This window comes from Phacochoerus africanus, chromosome 7 (assembly GCF_016906955.1).
Source record: "Phacochoerus africanus isolate WHEZ1 chromosome 7, ROS_Pafr_v1, whole genome shotgun sequence".
NCBI classification, from domain to species: domain Eukaryota; kingdom Metazoa; phylum Chordata; class Mammalia; order Artiodactyla; family Suidae; genus Phacochoerus; species Phacochoerus africanus.
This window is the reverse complement of record NC_062550.1, coordinates 88,322,569-88,343,022: the sequence shown is the minus strand read 5'-3', so window position 1 is coordinate 88,343,022 and position 20,454 is coordinate 88,322,569.

Genomic DNA, 20,454 nt, shown 5'->3' with positions numbered 1-20,454 from the left:
TATTTATATAGCATTCTTCTTAAAGAAGGCCTCCAAAATTATATAAGCTCTGAATTTATCCTTGTGTTTCAGTTCTCATGGCATAATATAAGCTGCGACCTCTCCAACATTATTCAACAAATCTTTCAGATAAAACCAAGGCGGAAAATAAAGCCATAATTTATGCCAGGGCATACTTTGGACACCAGAGTAGATTTACATGTAAGTGGGAAAAATAATTATCTGAAATCCAAACACACTGACCCCTCAGCCGTCACCTTAGTGGAGGGAGAGGGAAATCGTCCAGTTGAAGAGGACAGTGAGGCAGGCTTTCCATAGTTGTATCTAAGGACCAAGGACCAATGAGCATTTCCCCCGAAAGAAGACAGTCCAACCAGGACCTCTGTGGACGTGAGACACTGGGCAGATAGTTTGTTTTTATGGGACCAAGAAGAGTTTAAGTTTATTGCACAATTCATGCACCCATGTGCAGTACAGCGATTTACCAATGAAGGTTTAGAACAATGTGTAGAGAAGAGGCACTGACATATTTGTATGTTGTGCAATCAGTGTGTAGTCACTACCTCTTTCTGTTCAGATCTAGGAACTATATATCCATGCTCTCTATTGTCATATATGCCATTCCTAGCCAATTTCATATCTCCCATCATGAGAAGAAGGTGCCAATACAGCTACAGTTATTATCAGAGCTCTGAAGAACTTGTACATACTTAAACAACACAGATCCTTTGTATCTACTTGCTAATACCATTTACTTAGTGCTTGTTACATCATTACTTATGGCCCTGGATCATTTATCACGCCACCTGTGAATTCTGACTTCAACACCTCTCAGAATTGTTACCATGCTTTGTTGATGGTAATGCAGGTCATGGTAAGTCAGGGTATGCTAGAAAATGAGAATGACGGTTTGTTTTCTGGCAGTGTTAACTTTACTCATTGCCATTGTTTTAGTGTGAACTCAATGCATCTTCCAAGCATGTTTCTTCTAAACTATTTAGGCTCAAATCACTGCACTCCTAAAAATGTTACTGCTTTCAATGTTGGCTCTACTCTTGCCTTTCACAAACTGCCACAAGTGGGGAAGATAGGCAAGGAGCCTACAGGCAACATAAGAAGTTTCATTTGTGCAAAAGGAATGTCCCTCCTTCATTCAGCACAGCTTAGACTCGACCCTGGGGAGCACAGTATCACTGCATCAGCTGAAGAACAGTAATCAGAGGGGTCCACTGACAATGTTGAGCAAGAGTCTTGAACATTCTCAGAAGCGAGCAGCATGGCCACTCCCAGAGGACCATGTGACATGTGGCCTGGAGCCTGCTGAGGGGGTGGGGTGAGCATCCTGGGTGCCAGTGTCTGGGAATGAATTATCAAGATACCTCTTGTAGTGCCTGATGCCCCCCAACTACTGTATACTGGAGTCATCACAATGGCCAGACATGGGCCAGCGAGAAATAAGGCACAGGCTCCTGGTCCAAGCTCAGGATCAGTGTCAGATGGTTGATGGCCTACATCCCTGAAAGTTTTCCTGTGTCTGATGTGAGTGATAGTCACCCAAATCAGCATGTCAGCACTATTCTGATGGACCCGTTTCATGTGACACCCCCCACACACACACACACAAATATGGTTGTGGCCAGCAAGAGTGATTCACTCACCAGGCTGCCATCCTAGAACCAGGACCGGGCATCAGGCCCTGGAATAACCCAGAAGTGTGTCAGTCCCAGAGCTCCTGGGGGGCATTGTAGATTCCATGTGCAGGGTGCTTCTAAGACAAGCACTGGGTACCAGGGCCCCTGTGGATCCTTGTCTGGACTCAGGGAGCCAGGCCCAGGTGGCATTGTTCGGCATTGTCAGCCCTGATCAGTCTAAGACACCAAGAAGGACTTCAGAAATTTTTTGAAAAAAGCACTCCAAATCTTGGGGCCCCTTAAAGCACAGGGCCCGAGCCAAGGGCCACACTTGCTTGGGTCTCAGGATGGCACCTGGTCCAATTTTAAGTGAGAAAATATTCAGAAAAGCCTAAATTCTGGTGGAGTGGTGTGCTGAAACCTGGAGAGTTGGAAAAAAATGAACTTTGCAGAATACTGGAGGTGGTGATATCTATCATGTACCTTTCTTGATAGAGAAGGTGGTATTTTAGCTGGTTCAGGTGTTCCTTGGAGATTTGGTTATAAGGGGAAAAGAAAGGTTGCTTAAAATCAGGGTCACATTAAAGCAAAAAATAAATTAATTAATTAAAAATTACCAAAAGACAAACAACAAAAGTCAACAAAACAATTTAAAAAATTCTTCCTGTATCAACAGAAGTAGCCACTGAATTAAGAGAACCAGTATTGATGGACCTGGACTTATCTGCCCTAGGACCCCACTCTTACTCTTCTGTTCTCTGTATCACATGGAACTGACACCTGTGTGCTGTGTTTGCCTAGGCTTCCAAATCAGCTGGTTTCTGAGTGGACTTGAACAGCCAATGGGAAGCTCTTTGTGAGATATTGGAAAGTGTTACGAAGGGAGAAGACAGGGTATTTTTCTCCCTCGGAAAGCATTTCATTAGTGACTATTTCTTTTCCATGGTTCCGCGGTTCCATGGTATCCTCGGTTTTGTTGGCCCCTGGGCTCGGATACCACCACCATCCCCTCTTGTCTCTCACCTTAGGGATGCTGATGGCTTCCTGCTTTTGATATTCTCTATGTCACCTCACTGCCCCCATCTGGCCTCTCTACTCTCCCATCATTTATATAACGAATCCTTTGCTTCATATCCCCTCTGTTGTAAAGCCTCTATAATTAAAATAGTGTGGTATTGGTCCATGAATAGACAGAAAATGAAACAAATAGAAAGTCCAGAAATAGACTCGGATATATATGGAAATTGAGTATATGATAAAGTTGGTACCTCAAACCACTGAGGGAAAAGATGACCTTTAAAATAAATAGTAGCGGTGCAGCATCATAGCCATTTAGAAAAAGTATAAAATTGAATCCTACCTCATACATTACCTCAAGATTAATCCCAAGACCAATTTTACATAAACATAAAATATAAATCCATACAAGTTCTAGAAGAAAACACAGTGAATTCTATTATAACCTGAGAGCTGGGAGAGCCTCTCTAACTATGAAAAATCAGAAGAATAAGAGAAAATAGTGATACTGAGCTACAGAAAATATTCTATAATAAGTAAGATCAGAGGACAAATAAGGAGATAATATTTACGATTTATGTCACAAAGGTCTAATCCAGTGTCTCAACCTCAGTACCTTTAATATTTGGGGCTAGATAATTCTTTATTGTGGAGGCTGCCCTGTGCATTGTAGAATGTTTAGCAGCATCTTTGACCTCTCCCACTAGATGCCAGAAGTATCCCTTGCCCAGGTGCGACAGCCAAAAATTGCTTCCAGACATTGCCAAAATGTCCCAGGGAAGGGAGCCAGGGAGAGGTAAAATCATTCCCAGCTGACAACCACTACTCTAATAAAAAAGGATCTTAAAACTGTGAAGGAAAATTTCAAAACCCCAATAGAAATAGACATGGACAGTTGATAAAAAGGGAGACAAATGAATCTTGAACACCTGAAAGGATGCTTAACCTCACTCGTAATAAGAAAAATGAAAATTTAACTACATTAAAGTATTTCTCACCTATCACATTGACACATTTCCAATCACTTGAAACAGTTCAGGGAGGCATACATTACTAATGAGAATGAAAAATGGAGCAACCCCTCTGAATGAGAATTTGACAATATCTAAAAAAAGTTATCTTCACATTTTCCTTTAACCTAGGAATCTTCCCATAGAGGCAAAGCTCCACAAATAAAAAATAAGACATGCAAAAGATTATTTACAGATGCTTTTTTGTAACAGCACAAAGTATAAAGTAATTCAGATGTCCATGAATAGGGATAGTGAAATAAACAGTGATATGTACTCTGCAGACCTTAATGGAAATGAAGACTATCTCTACGTGCTGATTTGCAATAATGTTTAGGACGTTTTAAGTGGAAAAAGTATGAATTGTGCAGAACAGTGTGTGTGTGTGTTGCAAAAAGAAAGCTCTTAAAAATAGTAAGAGTTTGGGATGAATGGGAAGAATGAAGTAGGAAGTGGATGGAAGGAAGCAAGAGTTTTCTGAGTACATCTTTTTATATAATCTTGACTTTTGAACTATGTCAATATCTTACATATAAAAAGACCTTAAAAATAGGAAAAGTTCACCTTTAAAATGGAAAAGAAACCAAAATAAATAAGCCTAACTCTTATATTAAAGTAGTAATACAACTCAGAGAGAGAGCAACTTCAAGTAAATCATTATTTTGACATAGCATCTGATATTTTAAAGACTATGATCTTATCATATAGCCCAAGCACAAAAGCACTTCAAATAAATCTTAAATTTCTCTCAATCGTTCTATTGTTATTAGTAATAACTGGCATTATAACTTAGAATCTATTTTATGTGGCAGGATAAAACAAATAAGTAAATATCTTAGGAACCAAAATTTTCATTTTAAAAGAAAGAGACACAAGTATAAAATAATAGTTAAAAACTATAATGTTAAATTTTAGTTATAAATATCTATATGAAATATTATATGTATATAAACTTTTTCCTGGCACTATCACTATCATTGATTGAAAACACTAAACATATAAAAATTCAAAGGTCCACAGCGGTTCCCTGAAAAAGAGAAAAAAGGGGGGTATCTACTTGCCACTATTAAAGGTAACTAATACATCGATTTCTTACTTTAAAAGGTAATAATCAAAGGAAGTAATTAAGAGTTTCTTTGCCTTTTAGAGAGAAGTTGTTGCCCATATCTAATTTGTTATGGAAAACTCTTTATGGAAGATTAACAGCCAATAAATGTACAAGAAATAATATTATAAGAGAATCACAATTTTGCAACCCCAATGAAAGGATTGCTCCCTTAAAGGAACATCAAAGAACGATAAACTCTCATATGAAAGGCCACTGGGAAACGCATAGTGTTATTCCCAAAGTTCCTTCACACCACAGTTCACTTGATAATTGCAAAGGGAAAAATAAACCTTAACAAAGGAGAGACATGGTGGTAACCACCCAAAAAAGAGATCAAATTTACATCACAATAGAGGGGAAAGCTGATACTGCATGCTTCCTGACGTGATGCATTATAAGGTGCTCAGAATCACCTATGCAGTATTTCTGTAAAAATGCTTAACCTGAATAGTACAAGGCTTTAGATCTAACTTCCAGGTTATCAGAAATACAGAGTATAAAGGAACAAGTTAAAAACCCAAGAAAACAATCAGACAAATGTAGACTGTGGGATATTTTACAAAACAATTAGCCTAATCTCATTAAAAAGTCAGTATCATGGGGGGAAAAAATGATGTTGGGAGACTGCTCTAGACTAAAAGAAATTAAAGCATTGTAACAACCAAATGAAATATGTGAATTTTGATTGAACTTTGGTTTGAAAAAGTAGCTGCAAGGGCATTTTGGAGAAAATAGGTAAATTAGACAGATTGATAGGTTTGATAAATGGATTAGACATCAATTAATAAGAAATATTATCTATCCTGGGTATGAAGCAATATTGTGGTTACCTAGGAGAATGCCTTTTTTCTGTATTCATACTGAAATATTTAGGGGTAGCATTTTGTCTAAAATTTATTTTCAAATGATTCAGTAAGATAGGTAGAAAGATATATAGATAGGTAAATAGATGATAGATAAAGCAAACATGACAAATGTCAACTGTTGATTGTAGGTTGTTGGATGGTGAGCATCTGTCCAATTGCATATTTATTTCAACTTTCCTGTTTGAACCCTTTTGTAATAAAACTGTGGTTAAGATACTGTACAAATAGAATGTGATATGGCTGACCATAAATAAAGAATACTTGAGTATGTAGGGGGTAGTAGGGCATGATTATTCTATCCTTAGACTATTTAAAGAGGCTCAGGGAGTTCCCTGTTGTGCAGTGGGTTATGAATCTGGCATTGTCACTATAGCAGATTCGGTCACTTCTGTGGTGCGGGTTCAATCCCTGGCTCAGGAACTTCCACTTGCCATGGGCACAGCCAATAAATAAATAGGCATAAAAAAAATTACTTGGTCTGAGACAGCTGCTGTACAGAGTTGCAAGTGTAGCACTGGATTCACCTTCTAGAGCAAAAAAAGGCTCTGGGGAGTTGTTTCCGCTATTGGTGCTGACACTGCAGTCAATTAGACAAAGATCTATGGATCCAGAGTATTTGGTCATGACTTCCAAAAACAGGTAACAGTAAGTGGCGATGTTGGTGGGGGAGAGTCTAGTTCAGCTGTTATCATTATGGTTTACGGCACATAATGATGGGGAGAACACTAAGAAATCCAGAGGGGAAGCAATTGTCATTGGAAGACCTATTCATAAGAAGGATTAGGCTAAGATTCAAGCAAAGAGTATAAAGGAACTAGATAGAAAGCTAGGAAGGCCAGTAGATTGAGATGAGTTCCAAGAATCTCTTTAAAAGAAAGGAAGCAGTATTCATTTAAAATTATAAGGTTATGGCTCACTTTACCAGTCCCAGAAAGTTTTTGCCCTCTGGGTGGAAAGTAATAGTTTGTTAATAAGCACGTGGCCTCACCACACACTATTAGGGTAGAAAGAAAATATTACTTTAATTGACTAGTTGAAAATTTCACAGCTCTGGAATTTAATTACCTCTTAGAACTGTAGGTAAGATAGCAGTCTCCTAGCATTTTAGTGCCTTTTAAATATGACTATAATTTATCAGAATCTTAAGGAAAAACTGTACTGAAATAACATTAAGTATTAGAATATAACTAATTCTAAGGTTGAAAAAGAGACTTAGAAGCACTTAGATGCATGCTACTGAAGTTTAGGTGAATAGGAAGATTCTGTTTAAGTGACAAGGATAAACTGGGCTTCAAATTTCTCTATTGTCTTCACATTTTGCAATCCAGCTCCTGGTTTTGGATTCCAGGGAAAACCAGAAAGTGGATGAAGTTATTCTTAGTGAAATTACCCCAGCTCCTTTTCAAAGTGAGCTCACTCTGTGCAGCATTTAGAGCCTCTATGTCCTAATCTACCTCTCAGTTACATGGGTCCTTGGATTGTTTTCCAGCTTTTAACTCTCATTGTCCTTCTCTAGGCAGCATCTTTGTGTTTAGGGTTAACATTTTGTACTGTGTATTGTCTCTATACATTTATCACAAGTATTGGGCTTATAGGAAGTCCTGGTCACTTGATAGCTGGATGAAGACGGGAGGGCATGCCTGCATGTTTCCCAGTCCCTGAGCCTTAGAGATCCTTCTAAGTACACATTTTAAGAGATAAGACTCATGAGGAGAGGTGCATTTACAAAGACAAGGATAAAGGATCAGAAGAATTAGCTACTTATCCATTTATTAGATAAGTAAATTTACTCTCTTGGTATACTTCTCCATCCACAAGGACCCTCCAAATTCTTCAGTTTTATAACATCATATGTAAAGAACAGATCTTTGCTGCTGAATTGGTGTCTGAAAATAGTCAGCTATTATTGTCAAGGAAACATGTATCTCTCTGAAAAAATACTTTACATTTCCACTGATTACGCAAAAACGACCTCTACCAGGATATAATAACCGTAAATTCTTAATAAGTGGCAACTAAGAATGCTTTATGATTTAAGACATTCCATAATGGTAAAAAAAATTAGCTACATTAGCAAATGACACAATGCTAGTATTATTTCTTTAAAATTGATGACCCAAGTGTGAATAAAACCTGAATTATACAGAACTTCAGGATTTAAAATCAACTTGCACCATACTGAGGATTCTTATCATGCTGTGTTTCTTATGATTCAGTTGTAATTAGTCAGAAAATACCACAGCTGTTTGTGATTTCAGGGAAGAATAAGATGTTTATACAGAGAAAATGTTTCATTATCTCTGCTTTTTAAAATTCCTTTCTTTGTAAATGGTATTTTATGATATGTTTTCACATCATTTCAAATCCTAAACAAGACTGCTAAATAGGGTTTTACCATACATGGAAAAATTGCTACATATTAGTTTCCTTCCCCACTTCATCCTCTAGTTCTATCCATGCACACACAGTTCTCACACACATTATTTTTATATGTGACAATTTCTGGCTCTGCATAAGATGTTACTGCAAAAGTATAGTGTGTCAGGTTTTCTCAGCTTTTTACATTTCTTGCTGGTACCATGGCCAGGGTTTCAGATGAACCGCCATTTCCCTTTTTTATTTTCTCATTTTCGTCGTTATTTTGAAATTAAGAATGATGTTTCATCAGAATATTTGAATGTCCACATTTCTTCATTATGTGTGCCTTCTATGTTATACTGGGTTACACTCTTCCTGCTTTAATTCCCTAATTTCTGGATGTTATTGAAATCAGTCACGGATATAATTGTGAGGGTCTGTATTTAAAGCAAATACAATCCTTATAGATACAGCATGGGATTTTGAAATACCATGAAACATGGTGTGAAAACCACCTTCTCAAATATCTAGGAAAACAATTAGTAAATTTCAGGCATAGTTTCATTCACATTTTACAAGTTTTACATATGTCTAATTCCTATCCTTGGATTTTCACAGAAGAGGTGAGTGGGCTTTCCCACTGGTGGGAAAAGGGAGAAACTATGGGGTAATTTAAGGGGAGAAAGGAATAGGCCATTTTGTGCACATGACGGTAATGAACCTGTAGGGGCATCAAGAGGCACAGTATGAAAAGTGGAAGAGGCATGAATCTGTTTCTCAGGTTTCAAGACAATGGGGAGAGGAAAAAAAGAAATAGGAATGTAGTGGACATCTACTACCTTTGCCCAACTAGAAGCCACCTTCATCTAATAACAACATCATTTTTTTTTTCTCTGAGAAACTACCCCCTTTCGATTAGATGGGTGAGTGTCTCAAACACAGTGTCATGCTCTCCCCTGGCCAAGAGTGAAGATTTGGCCTAAACCAGGCAAATCAGTTTCACAAATCTTTAATTAAGTGACCCAATGATTAAACATTTTTCAGATTGATTTATCCCAACAATGGTGTTTTGAGGAGATCTTTTCATCAGTCACCCTAGATACCAGCACATTTCTCTGCTCCCTAGATATCCCTAGTGGCTCCAGTGACTGTTCTTCTTGAAACCTTATTTTTTTGATCCTGCCAATATCTTTGGTTTACAATGTTCCAACTCTAACTGATAAATCCAGAGCAAGGACTTAAGTCTCTTTAGTGACAGAATATTTAGAAAGAAAACTCTAGCTTTGATAAAGGATGGATGGACTGAATTAAAAAATGAAGACTTTCTGCAAACTAGTAGAGAAGGAATTTGTTCAGAAATGGCCTAGATCTATGGTCTCCATTAGATAAGAAGACTAAGCCAGAATATACATCAATGCACTACTTCCTTGAGAAAGCCATACAATTAAAAAACAAATTATAAAAAGAAGAACAAACAAAACCTAAAGTCAGCAGAAGGAAGGAAATCATAAAGATCAAAGAGGAAACTGATAAAATTGAGATCCAAAAAACAGTAGGGAAAAAAAAATCAGTAAAACCAAGAGCTGGTTCTTTGAAAAGGTAAACAAAATTGACAAACCTCTGGCCAGACTCACCAAGAAGAAGAGAAAAAGAACTCAAATAAACAAAATAAGAAATGAAAAAGGAGAAATCTCAACAGATACTGCAGAAATACAAAAAGCCATAAAAGAATACTATGAACAACTATATGCCAAGAAATTTGACAACCTAGAAGATGGACAACTTTCGAGGGACCTGAATGTCATAAAAATACTTCCTAGAAACAAAAGTCCAGGACCAGATGGCTTCACAGGTGAATTCTACCAATGTACAAAGAAGAACTTATACCCATCCCTCTTAAACTTTTCCAAAAGGTTGAAGAAGAAGGAACACTCCCAAGACATTCTATGAAGCCACCATCACCATAACATCAAAACCAAAGATACTACCAAAAAAGAAAATTACAGGCCAATAGCCTTGATGAATAGTGACACAAAAATTCTCAACAAAATTTTAGCTAATCGAATCCAACAACATATAAAAAAGAACATACACCATGACCAAGAGGGATTCATCCCAAGTTCACAAGGATGGTTCAACATATACAAATCAATCAATGTCATATACCACAATAACAAAAGAAAAGTAAAAAACCATATGATCATTTCAATAGATACAGAAAATGCATTTGACAAAATCCAACATCCATTCATGATAAAAGCTCTTACCAAAGTGGGAATAGAGGGTACATATTTCAACATAATAAAAGCTATTTATGACAAACCCAAGCCAATATAATACTCAATGGAGAAAACCTGAAAACTTTCTTGCTAAAATCTGAAAGGATGCCCATTCTCACCACTTTTATTCAACATAGTATTGGAAGTTCTAGCCACAGAAATCAGACAATCAAAAGAAATAAAAGGTATCCAAAATGGAAGAGAAGAGGCAAAATTCTAACTCTGTATGGATGATATGATACTGTATATAGGAAATGCTAAGGCCTCCACACAAAAACTATTCAAACTGATCAGTGAATTCAGCAAAGTAGCAGGATACAAGACTAACATTCAAAAATCAGTTGCAATTCTGTATACTAACAATACAATTTAGAAAAGGAATATAAAAATGTAATACCTTTTAAAATCACACCCCAAATAATTAAATATCTAGGAATAAACCTGACCCAGGAGGTGAAAGACTTATATGCTGAGAACTATAAAACATTAATCAAAGAAATAAAGAGGATTAAAAAAAATGGAAAGATGTTCCATGCTCCTGGATTGGAAGAATTAATACTGTTAAAATGGGGAGCTCCCATTGTGGCTCAGTGGTAATGATTCCAACTAGTATCCGTGATGATGTTTGTTTGATCCCTGGCCTTGCTCAGTGGGTTAAGAATCTGGCATTGCTGTGAGCTGTGGTGTGGGTCACAGATAGGACTCAGATCCTGCTTTGCTGTGGCATAGGCCTGCAGCTGCAGTTCTAATTTGAACCCTGGTCTGGGAACTTCCATATGCTGCATGTTAAGCCATAAAAAGACAAAAAAAATAAATAAATAAATGTTAAAATGGCCATACTACCCGAAGCCATCTACAGATTCAATGCAATCCCTATCAAATTACCCAAGACATTTTTCACAGAACTAAAAATTTATATGGGACCATAAAAGACCCAGAATTGCAAAAGCAATCCTGAGGAACAAAAATCAAGCAGGAGGAGGCATACATAACTCTCCCAGAATTCAGACAATATGCCAAAGCTACAGTAATCAAGACAGTGTGGACAGATATGAAAACAGACATACAGACCAATGGAACAGAATAGAGAAACCAGAAATAAACCCAGACACCTATGACCAATTAATCTTTAACAAAGGAGGCAAGAATATAAAATGGGAAAAAGACAGTCTCTTCAGTAAGCAGTGATGGGAAAACTGGACAGCAGCATTCAAATCAATGAAACTAGAACACACCCTCACAACATGCACAAAAATAAACTCAAAACAGCTTAAAGACTTAAACATAAGACAAGACCTCATAAAACTCCTAGAAAAGAACATAGGCAAAACATTCTCTGACATCAACCATACAAATATTTTCTTTTTTTAAGATTTTTGTTTTTTCTATTAGAGTTGATTTACATTTTCTTAGGTTAGTCTCCCAAGGCAACAGAAATAAAAACAAAAATAAACCAATGGGACCTAATCAAACTTACAAGCTTTTGCACAGCAAAAGACACCATAAAAAATCCCCCAAAATGATACATATAGAATGGGAGAAAATAGTTGTAAATGATGCAATTGACAAGGGCTTAATACTCAAAATATACAAACAACAAACAGAAATCAACAGCAAAATAACAAACAATCCAATTGAAAAAATGGGCATAAGACCTAAATAGTAATTTCTCCAAATCAGATATACAGACGGCCAATAGGCACATGAAAAAAATGCTCAACATCACTAATTATTAGAGAAATGCAAATCAAAACTACAATGAGATAGTTCACACAGGTCAGAATGGCTATCATTAATAAGTCTATAAATAACAAATGCTGGAGAGGGTGTGGGGTAAAGGGAACTCTCCTACACTGCTGGTGAGAATGTAAACTGGTACACCACTATGGAAAACAGTATGGGGGTACCTCAGAAAACTAAATATAGAACTCCCATATGATCCAGCAATCCCATTCCTGGGCATATCTGCAGACAAAACTATAATTCAAAAAGACAGATGCATCCCTGTGTTCATTCACAATAGCCAAGACATGGAAACAACCTATATGTGCATTGACAGATGAATGGATTAAGAAGATGGGGTACATATACACAATGGAATGCTATTCAGCCATAAAAAAGAACCAAATAATGCCATTTGCAGCAACATGAATGGAAGCAGAAATTCTCATGCTAAGTGAAGTAAGTAAGAAAGAAAGACAAAAACCATATGTTTTTACTTATATCTGGAATCTAATACATGGCACAAATAAATCTGTCTACAGAACAGAAACAAACTCATGGACATGAAGAATAGGCTTGTGGTTGCCAAGGGGGAGGGAGTGGAGTGACTGGGAGTTTGGGGTTAGTAGATGGAAACTACTATATTTGGAACAGATAGGCAGTGAGGTCCTGTTATACAGCACAGGGAACTATATCCAATCACTTCTGATGGAACATGACGGAGGATAATGTGAGAAAAAGAATGTATAAATGGATAACTGGGTCACTTTGCTGCAGAGCAGAATTTGACAAAACACTGTAAATCACCTATAATTCAAACTAAAAAAAAAAAAAAAAAAGCCAGCTGCACTAACTAGTGTGCTTAGGGAAGAGTTTGGATGTACATTATGCTGCCAGTTCTTTATACCTTTTCTGTTCAAGAATTCTTATTGGAGGAGGAGCCAAGAAAAACTAGAACATTCATTTGCAGAGATGCAAACTGAACTAAGGGCAGTAAAAACCAGAATGAATAATGCAGAAGAACAAATCAGTGATATGGAAGATAGAATAATGGAAATCACTCAATCCGGTCAACAGACAGAAAACCGAATCAAAAAACTGGAAAGCAATATAAGAGACCTATGGGATAATATAAAGCGGGCCAATCTACGCATAATAGGAATTCCAGAAGGAGTAGAAAAAGATAAGGGGATGGAAAATATATTTGAAGAAATTATCACTGGAAACTTCCCAAATCTAAAGGATACTGGGTTCAAGATACAAGAAGCACAGAGGGCCCCAAACAAACTGAACCCAAATAGACCCACACCAAGACACATCATAATAAAAATGGCAAAAGTTAGTGATAAAGAGAGGATCCTAAAGGCAGCAAGAGAAAAACAGAATGTTACCTACAAGGGAACCCCCATAAGAATATCAGCTGACTTCTCTACAGAAACACTACAGGCCAGGAGGGAATGGCAAGAGATATTTAAAGTGCTCAAAGGAAAAAATATGCAACCTAGAATACTCTATCCAGCAAGAATATCATTTAAAATAGAAGGGGAAATAAAATTTTTTCCAACAAACAAAAACTTAAAGAATACAGCAACACAAAGCCCAGGTTAAAGGAAATATTGAAAGGGCTTCTCTAAACCAAAAAGAAAGGAAGGAAAGGGAAGAAAAAAGAAAAGAAACAAAAAAAAGAAGAAGAGGAAGAACTAGGACTGAGGAAACCGCAATCAGAGAGCAGTCACTCAAATAAGCCAGCATACAGATTTAATCATGAACAGGCCTCAAACAAAATAAAATTAAAAAGAAAAAAATAAAAAAAGAGTCATCAAAACCATAAAATGTGGGCAAGGGATGTTAGGAAGTAAATGACCCTTTTTGTTTGTTTGTATGTTTCTCTTCTTAATTTTAATATAGTAATGAAGTGTTTGAACTTACAGGACCATCAGGCTAAAACACACAATTATGGGAAGGGGTTAGCATACTTAAAAAACAGGGCAACCACAAGCCAAAACCAAATATTGCATTTGCAAAAAAGGAAAAAAAAAATACACTCAAGCAGATAATAACAGGAGACCATCCAACCAAAAAAAAAAAAAAAGAAAGGAAGAATGGAGAACCATAGAATCAACTGGAACACGAGGTTCAAATGGCAATAAATAATCATCTATCAATTATCACCTTAAATGTCAATGGACTGAACGCCCCAATCAAAAGACACAGAGTGGCTGAGTGGATAAGAAGGCAAAAACCTTCAATATGCTGCCTACAAGAAACTCACCTTAGGACAAAAGATACGTATAGATTGAAAGTGAAAGGGTGGGGAAAAATATTTCATGCCAAAAGACACATATAGACTGAAAGTGAAAGGGTGGGGAAAAATATTTCACGCCGATAGACATGACAGAAAAGCAGGAGGTGCAACGCTCATATCAGGCAAAATAGACTTTAAAACAAAAGACATAAAGAAAGACAAAGAAGGACACTACTTAATGATTAAGGGATCCATCCAAGGAGAGGATGTTACTATCGTCAACATATATGCCCCAAATACAGGAGCACCCAGATACATACAACAAATATTAACAGACATAAAGAGAGATATTGATGAGAATACAATCATAGTAGGAGACCTTAATACCCCCCTCACATCAATGGACAGATCCTCTAGACAGAAAACCAATAAAGCAACAGAGATCCTAAAGGAAACAATAGAAAAGTTAGACTTCATTGATATCTTCAGGACACTACATCCAAAAAAAGCAGAATACACATTCTTCTCAAATGCTCATGGAACACTCTCAAGAATCGACCACATATTGGGACACAAAGCTAATCTCAATAAATTTAGGAGCATAGAAATTATCTCAAGTATCTTCTCTGACCACAATGCCATGAAATTAGAAATCAACCATGGGAAAAGGAAAGAGAAAAAACCTACTGCATGGAGACTAAACAACATGCTACTAAAAAACCAATGGGTCAATGAGGAAATCAAGAAGGAAATTAAAAACTACCTTGAAACAAATGATAATGAAGACACAACCTCTCAAAATCTATTGGATGCTGCGAAAGCAGTGCTCAGAGGGAAATTTATAGCAATACAGGCCTTTCTCAAAAAAGAAGAAAGATCCCAAATTGACAACTTAACCCTCCACCTAAATGAATTAGAAAAAGAAGAACAAAAAAGTCCTAAAGTCAGCAGAATGAAGGAAATTATAAAGATCAAAGAAGAAATCAATAAAATAGAGACTCAAAAAACAATAGAGAAAATTAATAAAACCAAGAGCTGGTTCTTTGAAAAGGTAAACAAAATTGGCAAACCCCTGGCCAGACTCACTAAAAAGAGGAGAGAAAGAACCCAAATAAACAAAATTATAAATGAAAAAGGAGAAATCACAACGGATACAGCAGAAATACAAAAAACCATAAGAGAATACTATGAACAACTATACAGCAACAAGTTTGACAATCTGGAAGAAATGGACAATTTTCTAGAATCTTACAGCCTGCCAAAACTGAATCAAGAAGAAACAGAACAACTGAATAGACCGATCACTAGAAATGAAATTGAAGAGATCATAAAATCACTCCCTACAAATAAAAGTCCAGGACCAGATGGCTTCACAGGTGAATTTTATCAAACATATAAAGAGGAATTGGTGCCCATCCTCCTTAAACTCTTTCAAAAGGTTGAAGAAGAAGGAATACTCCCAAAGACATTCTATGATACCACCATCACCCTCATTCCAAAACCAGACAGAGATACCACCAAAAAAGAAAACTATCGCCCAATATCACTGATGAATATAGATGCAAAAATTCTCAACAAAATCTTAGCCAACCGAATCCAACAACATACCAAAAAAATTATACACGATGACCAGGTTGGGTTCATCCCAGGTTCACAAGGATGGTTCAACATACGCAAATCAATCAGCATCATACACCACATTAACAAAAAAAAAGTCAAAAATCATATGATCATCTCAATAGATGCAGAAAAAGCATTTGACAAAGTCCAACATCCATTCATGATCAAGACCCTCGCCAAACTGGGTATAGAGGGAACATTCCTGAATAGAATCAAAGCCATTTATGATAAACCCACAGCAAATATAATACTCAGTGGGGAAAAACTGAAAGCCTCTCACTCAAATCTGGAACAAGACAGGGATGCCCACTCTCACCACTGCTCTTCAACATAGTTTTGGAAGTCCTAGCCACAGCAATTAGACAAACCAAAGAAATAAAAGGCATCCATATAGGAAGAGAAGAAATAAAACTGTCACTGTATGCAGATGACATGATACTATACACAGAAAACCCTAAGGACTCAACCCCAAAACTGCTTGAACTGATTCATAAATTCAGCAAAGTAGCAGGATATAAGATGAACATTCAGAAGTCAGTTGCATTTCTGTATACCAGCAATGAAATATTAGAAAAGGAATACAAAAATATGATACCTTTTAAAATTGCACCTCACAAAATCAAATACCTCGGAATACACCTGACCAAGGAGGTAAAGGACCTATATGCCGAGAACTATAACACTTTAATCAAAGAAATCAAAGAAGATGTAAAGAAATGGAAAGATATTCCATGTTCCTGGATTGGGAAAATCAATATTGTAAAAATGGCCATACTACCCAAAGCAATCTATAGATTCAATGCAATCCCTATCAAATTACCCAGGACATTTTTCACAGAACTAGAACAAAAAATCCAAACATTTATATGGAACAACAAAAGACCCAGAATCGCCAAAGCAATCCTGAGAAACAAAAACCAAGCAGGAGGCATAACTCTCCCAGACTTCAAGAAATACTACAAAGCCACAGTCATCAAAACAGTGTGGTACTGGCATCAAAACAGACAGACAGACCAATGGAACAGAATAGAGAATCCGGAAATAGACCCTGACACCTATGGTCAATTAATCTTTGACAAGGGAGGCAAGAACATCAAATGGGAAAAAGAAAGTCTATTCAGCAAGCATTGCTGGGAAACCTGGACAGCTGCATGCAAAGCAGTGAAACTAGAACACACCCTCACACCATGCACAAAAATAAACTCAAAATGGCTGAAAGACTTAAATATAAGACAGGACACCATCAAACTCCTGGAAGAAAACATAGGCAAAACACTCTCTGACCTCATGAATATTTTCTCAGGTCAGTCTCCCAAAGCAATCGAAATTAGAGCAAAAATAAACCCATGGGACCTCATCAAACTGAAAAGCTTTTGCACAGCAAGGGAAACCAAAAAGACAACTTACAGAATGGGAGAAAATAGTTTCAAATGATGCAACCAACAAGGGCTTAATCTCTAGAATATATAAACAACTTCTACAGCCCAACAGCAAAAAAGCCAATCAATCAATGGAAAAATGGGCAAAAGACCTGAATAGACATTTCTCCAAAGAAGATATACAGATGGCCAACACACACATGAAAAAATGCTCAACATCGCTGGTTATAAGAGAAATGCAAATCAAAACTACCATGAGATATCACCTCACACCAGTCAGATGGCCATCATTAATAAATCCACAAATAACAAGTGCTGGAGGGGCTGTGGAGAAAAGGGAACCCTCCTGCACTGTTGGTGGGAATGGAAACTGGTACAGCCACTATGGAGAACAGTTTGGAGATACCTTAGCAATCTATACATACAACTTCCATATGACCCCGCCATCCCACTCTTGGGCATCTATCCGGACAAAACTCTACTTAAAGAGACACGTGCACCCACATGTTCATTGCAGCACTATTCACAATAGCCAAGACATGGAAACAACCCAAATGTCCATCGACAGATGATTGGATTCGGAAGAGGTGGTATATATACACAATGGAATACTACTCAGCCATAAAAAAGAATGACATAATGCCATTTGCAGCAACATGGATGGAGCTAGAGAATCTCATCCTGAGTGAAATGAGCCAGAAAGACAAAGACAAATACCATATGATATCACTTATAACTGGAATCTAATATCCAGAACAAATGAACATCTCCTCAGAAAAGAAAATCATGGACTTGGAGAAAAGACTTGTGGCTGTCTGATGGGAGGGGGAGGGAGTGGGAGGGATCGGGAGCTTGGGCTTATCAGACACAACTTAGAATAGATTTACAAGGAGATTCTGCTGAATAGCATTGAGAACTTTGTCTAGATACTCATGTTGCAGCAGAAGAAAGGGTGGGGAAAAAAGTGTAATTGTAATGTATACATGTAAGGATAACCTGACCCCCTTGCTGTACAGTGGGAAAAAAAAAAAAAAAAAAGAATTCTTATTGGGAGCAGGTTATTTTCATTCAGATAATATGCTGATTGAGACTTTTTATTGAAATATCTAAAACTTATCATATGATTTACATAAAATAGAGGGTCCTGGGAAATATATAAATCAATAGAAAAAAGAGATTTTTCTAGTTGAACAAACTATAGAAATGGAAACTTCCTTAACTTCATCTTAAAAGATCTAAATTCACACATCTTGTTTGTCTTTCTGGTATACTAAGTTTTGTTGTTAATGGTTTTTTAAAATGATTTTTATTTTTGTCCATTACAGCTGGTTTACAGTATTCTGTCAATTTTCTACTGTACAGTAAGGTGACCAATCACACATACATATATACATTCTTTTTCTCACATTATCATGCTCCATTATAAGTGACTAGATGTAGTTCCCAGTGCTATATAGCAGGACTGTTAATGGGTTTTGACTGTAAATTTAATACAACTTTGACTTGGCTTCTTCTCTTTGATTAACTTGTAGCTCATAATTTTGTTTTCTTTTGTTTTCTTTTTTTTTTTTTTTTTTTTAATGGCCACATCTGGTGTATATGGAAGTTTCCAGGTTAGGGTTCAAATCAGAGCTGCAGGTGCAGGCCTACACCACAGCCACAGCAATGCCGGATCTCAGTCATATCTGTGACCTAAGCCATAGCTTGCGGCAACACTGAATCCTTAATTCACTGAGCAAGGCCTGGGATCGAACCTGCATCCTCACAGACCTGATGTTGGGTTTTTAACCCGCTGAGCCACATAGGAGAACTCCAAATGTTCATAAAACTTTTAAAAGTATATTTTCTGTTATCAAGCAATAAAGACAGCTACTTTAAAACATTTTCCAAAGTCAGGGAATTCAAACCCACTTGGAATCTATAAATTTGGATATGGCTTTATCTTGAAGCATACATGGTAAACAAAGTCACATCCTGGATAATCCATTAGCTGATTTAGAAAATGTTTGGGTAAATCAGGGTTCCTCAGCTTTGCCATTACTGACATTTGGAACTTGATGATTCTTTGCTGTGGTGCCTGTCCTATGAGTTGCAGGATGTTTTTTGGCATCCCTGATCTGTATCCACTAGATGCCAGCAGCAACCCTTTCCATCGCCAAATGTCCCATGGCAGCAGAGGGCACAATCGTTCCCAGCTGAGAACCCCTGGTATATTCTGTGTAGTTAAGGACATTGGTTTCAGAACCTGACAAATCTAGCTCAACAATCAGCTCTACCATTTCTTACTGTTGACCTGGAAAACTTACTCGTTTTCCTTATCTGTAAAATACTGATTTTGGTATGGTCTACTTCCTAGCTTTCTTGGAAAGATAAGATAAGGCAATGCAATTAACTTGGTGATTCATGTATAATAAAAACAATAAAAGTAATAATTGTTTTTAACAGAAATTGTATCATAATTCCTAAATGCAAATTTCACAAAATAATGAGTAATCACATTTCCAGCTGTGTTGTTTTACAAAGGTATAATGAGCTAAAACTCTAAAGTAAGTAAACTAAGCTTTAAATATGATAGTTCCTAAATGGGACCTAGATGAACTTTGTAGTTAACTCTTTGAACATGGGATTATTTTCAGCAAAATGACCGGAGTCATGTTGCTTTCTATACATGACTGCTGAGAAAAGGTACAGATAGGAGATATAAAACTAAATAAGATCCAGGGCCTAAGAAGAGAAACTTGACTTTCTCCCTCATTCTCTACATCCTAGGTGTTAGCATATCAAGGAAATGAAGAACTAGAAGGTTGAATATTGTTACACGGAACTAGTATAAGAAGTACAGCTAAAGACAAATTTTATTTTATTTTATTTATTTTTTTTTATTTTTTGTCTTTTTGCTATTTCTTTGGGCCGTTCCCGCGGCATATGGAGGTTCCCAGGCTAGGGGTCGAATCGGAGCTGTAGCCACCGGCCTACGCCAGAGCCACAGCAATGCGGGATCCGAGCCGCGTCTGCAACCTACACCACAGCTCAGGGCAACGCCGGACTGTTAACCCACTGAGCAAGGGCAGGGACCGAACCTGCAACCTCATGGTTCCTAGTCGGATTCGTTAACCACTGCGCCACGACGGGAACTCCTAAAGACAAATTTTAAATGCAGGAATGCCGTACATGTGCATCTCAAATGCTCTTAACCACAAAATTAGAGAAATGACAGAT